Source organism: Schistocerca piceifrons, chromosome 7 (assembly GCF_021461385.2).
Source record: "Schistocerca piceifrons isolate TAMUIC-IGC-003096 chromosome 7, iqSchPice1.1, whole genome shotgun sequence".
Classification (NCBI taxonomy): domain Eukaryota; kingdom Metazoa; phylum Arthropoda; class Insecta; order Orthoptera; family Acrididae; genus Schistocerca; species Schistocerca piceifrons.
The window spans coordinates 331,270,051-331,277,647 of NC_060144.1; positions in this window are offsets into that span (position 1 = coordinate 331,270,051).

Here is a 7,597-nt window from a genome sequence, read left to right on the forward strand (position 1 = left end):
TGAAGCTGATTAAATGTAAATATACAACTCGGGAAACTTGGTACTGTAGGGATTATTGTTTTGCGCAGGTCAGCTGAGTGTTCAAAATGCAGTCGACAAAAATGTCGCATTGATGCAGACATACAGGTGTTATGCCATGTGAAGATGGGAGGAAGCCCAAAACGTATCTTGGCATAAATAAAGCTACGTAAAAAGTGGCTTGTTCCTGTACAAGGTGAAAACGATTACTGTTTGTAACGTACCACAGTTGCAAAGGAAGTCAAGTTGAACAAGACACTTGTGGTCCACCATTCTGGAGACAGCCTCAAATTGGCGTACAAGAGGCATCTAAGCTAACCTTTCTCTGAGGTTAATGAAAGAGAAAAGACTTTTGAAGATGTTATGTAAAAACTAGCTTTCGAAATGTGGTGCTACAGAAGAATGCTGAAGATTAGATGGGTAGATCACGTAACTAATGAGGAAGTATTGAATAGGATTGGGGAGAAGAGAAGTTTGTGGCACAACTTGACCAGAAGAAGGGATCGGTTGGTAGGACATGTTCTGAGGCATCAAGGGATCACCAATTTAGTATTGGAGGGCAGCGTGGAGGGTAAAAATCGTAGAGGGAGACCAAGAGATGAATACACTAAGCAGATTCAGAAGGATGTAGGTTGCAGTAGGTACTGGGAGATGAAAAAACTTGCACAGGATAGAGTAGCATGGAGAGCTGCATCAAACCAGTCTCAGGACTGAAGACCACAACAACAACATGTAAAAACTAATTTAGTTTACAAAGCGATCCGATAGTAATCCTTACAAGCACAATAAGTCGTAGTAAAAAGGCCGGAGGAACAAAGCGATGTAATTGTTGGTTTTACATATTGAAATTCACTAAACTGAAGTAAAATTTACAGGAAAGTCAATTTTACAATTTGTAAGGGCATGAACAAGCCGGTGACGTAAGAGTACGAGATTATATACCAAAATTACGGTCATGTGGCTATCGTAGGCCAATTTGAGTCTATTTTGATAGACCGCAAGTGTCTTATATCAAATTTTTTGTCTCGTCTTCTCCTACACCAATGTGGTATGTTGTAAACAGTCGTCGTTTACACCCTATATTTCTTCGCGTAATCTGGTCTACAATATACTGGAATGCGTCTTGGGAAATAACCGAATGCTTCAGGATTCTGTACTCTCGTTTTTTTTATATTTTCTGGTAACTCTTATGCTGACGCTATTTTCAACAAACACACACACACACACTCACACAAGATCCCTATTTTAGTGAGGTATTGCTCGAATCTTCGTTGAGTCGCCAGTGTTCATCTTTTCTTGGTGTCCAAAAAATCGGGCGAACGCTGTCATTCTTCCAGAAAAAGCTCACTGCCGATTCGATTCCTTGTCCTTGCCAATCTGAATTAGAAACAATGAAATCATTTGGCATTGTTGACTGGGAGACCACCTCACTGAAAATGTTTTCTATCTTCGCATCACATTGCGTCCTCCCTCGTGAAGTGTGGGACTTGTTCTTATGTGTGTCTGTTGTATATCTGTCAGTGGTAAGTACATATGGTGTTTTACTGTTGTGTTTACGCTTTTGCTGACCACAAGACACAAGCGAGTAAACTCGATACCACTACGTAGCCTTCTCCCCTAGAATAGCACCAAGGAAGACCATCTGCTGACTAAATAACCACCTGTCACATGCGCTCACTACACGATACATTGTAGAGAGGTTTGTAATTAAATCCAGTAAGGGCTGTTGATAAGGAACTGTACGTTACTACTCTTCGTAATCTTGCTTTCCAAATACTGCCGAGAAAATTCTTTTACCCGCTAGGAAAAAATAGACTCTTTGTGGAAACAAAGACAAATAAATTCCGTCTTGGAACTGTAATAAACGTCATCATCAGGGGAGAAATACACGACTCATCTGGAAGACCAAAAAAAGAAAATGCTCCTGAAGGCAAAACAGCTAATAGCAACTGTTCTTGAGAAAGCATTTAAAACATCTTGAAAATCACAAAGTGCATAGGCTCTTCATGGAAAACTGTACAGCTTTTGCCGGCCGTTGTGGCCGAGCGGTTCTAGGCGCTTCAGTCCGGAACCGCGCCGCTGCTACGGTCGCAGGTTCGAATCCTGCCTCGGGGATAGATGTGTGTGATGTCCTTAGGTTAGTTAGGTTTAAGTAGTTCTAAGTCTAGGGGACTGATGACCTCAAGGCGGCCGGACCTGCCCCGTAGGAGGCCTCCCGGCCAATGACACCAAACGCTCATTTCCATTTACCATGACCGTTCAATCTTTGACGCTGTCGACGCCCCTTTATATACACTATCAGACGCGCAAACATTTTAAACACGAACAACGCTAATGCACTCTGGTGAACATTCTACTTGTCAGAAAGAATTACAACTCTAATCGTTTACATATCCACCGCTGGTATGCACATGTACGAAATTACGTTGACAGCGGACCATGCCTTCTGGATGCTTCACTGCAGCAGTGCCTTGAAGTAGATTGAAACATGTGAAGCAAGGAAGAAAAACAAGGGCTTCACGTCCCGTCGACGACGAGATCACTACAGACGCAGCACAAGCTCGGATTGAGACGGGCGGAAGGAAATCGGCACCCTCCTATACACAAGAGCCGTCTCGACAGTCGGTGTAAGTGATGTAGAGAAACCACGGAAAACCTAAGTCTGAATGGCGGACATGGATACGAACTCCGGTCCCCAGCATACGAGGCCAATATCTCAGCACTGCGTAGTCTCGGTTGGTTGGAATGTAGCGGTGTCTTTCAGTTTTTCAATTGGGCTTCGGGGCGTGCTCAGATGGGTCACCTTGTGAAACTTTTCAATATAAGTTCCAAATTTCATATCGATGATATTTAGGCTATCAGAGAGGTTGACGACTTTACTTACTTTCAGAGTAAACATTCAGCGTACGTCATTTTTTGCTAATTCGTTTCACAACGTCTTCATGAACTCGTCCATCCGCATGCTACAAAGAACAATGTAAAACAATTATCTGTCTCAATAACTTTTATTTTCTTCCACGACGCGTTTCGATGCCTTACGCCCTCATTTTTAATTACATAACTGATGCGTAGTTGCACAATTGATACCTGCATTGCAGTACATCATCGCCAACATTGATTCATTAAAGTAAGCGCAACATCTGTTGGGAACAGTAATTACGTGAGTTAACATACAGATTATGCGAAACGTATCAGCAAAAATGAATTACTGCAATGAAGTTATGATAACAAGCGACATATAATGTATTATTTGTAGCAAATTTAAGGTTTAGACAGGCAACTGTGTAGATCCAGAAAAATAAATTCTAAAGTAATCCAATGATCGATCTGAAGATCAGTGTGAAAGTTCTCGAAACGCGTCGTGGAATAAAACAGAAGGGACTTACACAGATGATTGTTTCAATTTATCCTTTGGATGATAGATAGTCGCAGTATTGCAACCAGATTCGAACATGCACGACGTAAGATCATTCACTTTGTACTGAAATATGAGTAATTGTGCGGAATATATCCAATAAATTACGACAATAGACGAAAGCCAGAATAATACATTTGATCAGGTTCCTAAGTCTTTCTACTACTATTCTTGCACAGATCTCTTCGCATGACGACATTATTGTAGATTTTGCGTTATTCGCAGGCAAGCTGCGTAGCAATTTGGAAGTTTTCACTCTTGAATTCCTTTGTTGTAACATACTTCATGCGCGTCTATTCGTTGTTTTCATTTCTGTGAGACGTCGACGTGGTATTTCGCCTACTTCCATTATTCATCACGTTTACTTGTGACCTTAACGTAATCTTGCCCCACAACATATTCTACAACCAGCGTACAGTACGACAACTACCAAGACTACAGAAGGCGAACAAACATTTCGATGACCGGACGAACAGTTCATAATGTTGTGAAAAAAAAAAAATGGAAATGAGAAACACGAGAAAAATTTGAACACGGCTCGTCCGCGTGGTAGCCCAACACTGTTTTTTTTTAATTTTTTTTAAATTCATTTTGTTCGATATTGTTCGTTGCGTTTGGCCTGGGCGGCCGTCACAAGACATTCGCTCAAGTCGAACGTTGATTCTTGGACTCAGTTTTTTTATTACAGAGAGCACGCAACCCTCTGACCGAACACGCTGAGCTACCGTGCCGGCTAACACTGTAAGCTCTACACCACAACGCCGGTGCTGTTGTAGGCCCCTGTATATGGCACATCTAATGCTTCGACCGATCATTGTTTCTATTTTGCTTTTTTCCCAGTTCAGTATACCTTCCTTTTTTCATGCATATCTGTGTTCAGTATTTGACGGGCTACCCACTGACCCATCTTACCCAAAATCTGAAGGGGATGCGATAGGGGTTTCCCTTGTTAGTAAAGCTGCTTCCTCCTGATTAGGTTGCTCTAGCGACTCTTTTGTTCCCTTCTTCCCTGATATCCCTAGCGAAAGAAAGGTAAGAAACAAAGACATGAACAAAAACGTTGCGTGCGTCTGTGTCACTGCGCACACATTGGCGCCACATTCAGATTTCTACAGCAGCTAAGTTCACGCCTGGAAGGCCAGCTCTACAGTAAATCGTCACCAACATAGATTTATTGAAAGGAAGCACAACATCATTTGCAAATTGTAAGTACATGAGGTAGTGCACAAAATATGCAATATGTGTCTGCAAAACTGAACTCGTTTTCGAGTTCACCTAAATCTTGATCTTCTGTCATAAACAAAAGAGAGGGACCTTTTCGGACGAATAGTACTCTGCAAGATAAACATGTCCTCACTACAAGGAAGGCTAAGGTTCATCAGAGCCTAGAAAAGCATGAGCAACACAAACAAAGAGTGTGAAGAACTGATTGCGACTCAAACACACGTGTAAAACAAGCTAAAGAGCTACAAATACTTTTTCTGGGGGCTCTGCTACGGGTCTTAAAAAATTCATTCAAGACCGCGGAAAGCTGTCTGTTAATAGTTTTTATTATTTTCAGCAAGTTTACATCTTAATCATCACAAATAAACAAACAATATGAAAACGTGAGGGGGTGTTCCAGGACGTCAAAAGTATAGGCAGAAATTGGCTGTCAACTGCATCAGGCATCATGGTTTTATATTTCAGTTCTTTGACATCAGACGAACGACATATGAGTACCTATACTACAGTACTAAAGTGGCTCTAGAGAAATGTCGGAAAACAATAAAACTGTTAATCATGATCAAGCCGTAAACACGTCCACGTAGCAAAGTAAAATTCAAACCTGTTTACGACAAGTTTCAGTCGGGCGAGTCAAGAGAAGATAACACCACGCCCAACGACGCATCGACTCTAGTTAGTTGCGAGAACAGTTTATGACTATGTGGTGAAGCTATTCTGGCGTTTATCCAGAGCCAGTTTCGGGCTATGCAGTCGACCCCTATGTTCTGCAAGCACTTTTGATGTCAACAAACTATCTATGTTACCTTGATAATATTTTTCAGTCCGATGATTTAAGATTGAAACAACAGAATTCTAATCGAAGTGGCCCGGGTTCAATTCTCGATCGAGTCGGAGATTTTCTCTGCCCGGGGACTGAGTGTTATGTTATTCTTACGGTTGTATAGTTGTAATTTACATTTCATTGTTGATATAGCTGTATGGGCATGTACCGAACGCCAAAAACAAAAGATTGAAACAATGCGAAAATAATGACAGCGTTTTTGCCATTTTAAGATTTCTTTACTAAAAGGGTGATTATTCTAGGATGTTAATTTTAGTTGTCAAGAACAGCGAATGTACAGTAGTTACATTACAGTGAGCCCTCGAAACAATGTACAATATCCATTCCCTGCGTGTTCTGTTGAATATGCTAGCGAGAAAAAAATAGCGTCTGGCCTCGAGGATCTCGGCAAGTACGTTTGTGACGTCTGCGCTAACACCCAGCGAAGGGCTCGGCTGCAGGATCTCAAGTGTGAATCAGTGGGAAGGTCGCGGGGCGGGCTCGTCTCCGTTTAACTGTTCCCTCACAGTCGCTCTGTCATGCAAATTGAATGAATTTCACACGTATGTCAGCGGCGTTTATGACAACAGCTTTTAGCGCACGCTTTGACTGAACAACTAAGCGATGACGCGTTGATTACTTAGTCATGTGATCGTAAGATGAGAGAGTAAATAACTGATCTCATTCCACGCGCAGCATATATGTGTGTATGTTTTTGCCTGTATTTGTCTATGTGTGCATCGGGAAGAAGATTTACAGGAAATAAGAAGCTCTCCAAATATAGTCCAGCCTGCAGTATTACCTATGTTATTTGAAACACGTAAATCTGTATGCATGTAAATGCTGACAATATATATTTTCCGTTGTGCTCTTTGTGTGGCAGAGTGTCATGACAGAGGGTCTTATATTTTAAATGCTTGTATACACGTTATAGAAGAACAGAGAGACCTTCTTCAATTATCAACACGAACTCTTTATAGAGGTGCAAAATGCGTTAAATTGGCGGTGTAATTTTTGAAGATGAGCTGTAACAGAAAATTTACACACACAGCCAGCTATTAAGCGTTACATGATGGGCATCTCCGAACAAACAGTACTATATGCAAAAGAGGGTTACAGCGGAGATGTTCTCTGTCAGAAATGATTTCAGTCTAGTCTTGAACATACGAAAGTAGGGGAGAAAGACTTTTAAAATTTTTCTGGTAGTTTTAAACCATTTGCCATTTGAGACTTGAACACGGTATCTTTCTTTTCGCGGGCAGTACTCTTCCGACTCAGGTATCCACGTGGGGCTGGCAAGTGACCGCTCCTCCTTACAACTTCATTTCTGCCCTCTGAAAACTTCACAGAAGTTCTTTTGCACATCTTGCGGGACCAACACTCCAGTAAGGAAATATGTCTACGATCTCATTACTCGAACAGTAGGAGGAAGGTGCTGGCAGATTTGAAGCTGTGAGGGTGGCTTAATAGCACTGTCGGTAAGAAAATTAGTCACGAAAAACTAGTATTTCCGCTCGAGTCCCGATCGAGCACCTAGATTTTAATCGGCCAGCAAGGCTTTGTTTTTTTGTGAATGGGCATCATAAATTAGTGTTACAGCACCGGTAATCCTTTTCTGAAAGGCGGCTAAAGACGAGTTTTCCAACCCCTTACAGATTACTCATGCCTGCCAGGGCCATTACTAGGTGTTTTGCCACACTAGACGAGAAATGAAAAACGACGCATCCTCTATTTTACTACAGTTGTTCTCTTCGACCCCCCCCCCCCCCCATCTCACACCTCCAACATCCAAAGACACAACAATGCAAATACCCTATTATGTTTTAATTATTAAACTGAGGTGACAGAGTCCTCATTTTCTGGGGACAGTCCTCAATTTTCGTTCTTTTTCCACGGTTCCTTGAAAACTGACTGAGGGCAACAAATGCCTTCGATTTCTTATTTTTTGTCCTCAGGTTTAGAGATTTCCCAAAATAACTGAAATACTATGAATACGCTGAACATTTTAAACTAGAAAGAAGAAAAAACTTCCTGGCAGATTAAAACTGTGTGCCCGACCGAGACTCGAACTCGGGACCTTTGCCTTTTGCGGGCAAGTGCTCTACCATCTGAGTAAC